This window comes from Panicum virgatum, chromosome 2N, assembly GCF_016808335.1.
Source record: "Panicum virgatum strain AP13 chromosome 2N, P.virgatum_v5, whole genome shotgun sequence".
In the NCBI taxonomy this organism is placed as follows: Eukaryota; Viridiplantae; Streptophyta; class Magnoliopsida; order Poales; family Poaceae; genus Panicum; species Panicum virgatum.
In genome coordinates this window covers 37586231-37587674 of record NC_053146.1, presented here as the reverse complement: position 1 = coordinate 37587674, position 1444 = coordinate 37586231, and positions in this window count along the sequence as shown.

The following is a 1444-nucleotide window of genomic DNA, read 5'->3' as shown; positions in this document are numbered from 1 at the left end:
GTGTGTTCAATTCTAGACTAGAAACATAAGCATAAGTTCATAACATAAAATCTACACATGAACTGGTGATGAAAAATTTATGTTGCGCACATCATATAGTCTAGTATTTTCTGAAAAAATTTCAGACTTAAACAGTAAAGCATCTAATCATGAAAAATCAGGTAAACAAATTAAGCTAGAAACTTTACCAATTTTCACAGGTTGTTAGGAATGGTTTCTTGTACTACAAAATTTACAGCAGAATCTAAATATGATTTACTCAGCACTGTAATTTTTCCAGGTTTTATCTACTCATGCAACATGAGTTATAAAATTAACAAAACTATCATGGTAGCAACAAAATTAATTTACACAGGGAATTATACCAGGGTTATGGACTTCAAATTTTTACCAGAGCCTAAAGATAGACTAAACATTCTTCAGAAAAAATATCAAGCTTTATCTATACCAGATAAATTAATTATGCATTTAATTTTACATGAGCTAGCATATTAATCTAAGGTTGAATATGATCAGTACTGCATGTGAACTTTTTATTATAGCAAGATTATACACTAACTAAGAACATGTCCAAAAATCGTGATCAGATATGAATTATAGCATCCAAAACAAAAATAACAAATCTAGGTATGATATTATAAGCATGAATTTTAACTGTAATAATACTAAGTAAATGCAGCTCAAACCTTGCAGGCATGGTTACATGACTAAAACAGAGTTCCATAAATAAACCTAGATTTTTCTAAGTACAGGAACTATATACCATGAATTAAGTTCATCAAACAAGCATTAAACATAATATATAGTAAACTCAACCTAAAATTTCTCAAAGTTGTAGATCAGCAATTGTTCAGTAGGATATTCTTCCAGAAAAAGTTTCATAACTAAATCATATATATTTTTACCAGTATTAATATGTGAGGCTTACTAGTAGATCTACGGAATCTTTGTCATTTGAGCAAGTAAATGATTTCAAAATGAGTTCATATTTTTACCAGCCTCTAGAAACAGTATGTTGCACTTTGTAGCCAAAAATCGCCCATAGTTGATGAGCACAACTCCTAGAACCAAGATGTGTTATTTAAACTAACTTTATTCATGGATTAAAATATAAGCAAAATATGAACATGTGACTGTAACAAAAGTTGTAGTTCTTGTTCTAAGGATTCGAGAACATTTGAGTTTGTATTTTTATGATTTTTGTACGATTTTATATGTATTTTAGAAGTTCACTGATTGCATTAAAGAAAACACAACTAAGTATTACAGTTGGGTCCGTGTTTCTTTCGTGTAGGTCTCTGGAAACTTTTGTTTCCTTGCATTTGGGTCCCTGGCCGGACTTGGAATGGGGAACAGGAAGGGGCGGCCGGATTCCGGCGATTTGAGTCTTCGGCGGCGAGGGGAAAGTGGGGGAGGAGAACAAGGAGGCCGAGGCGAACCTGTA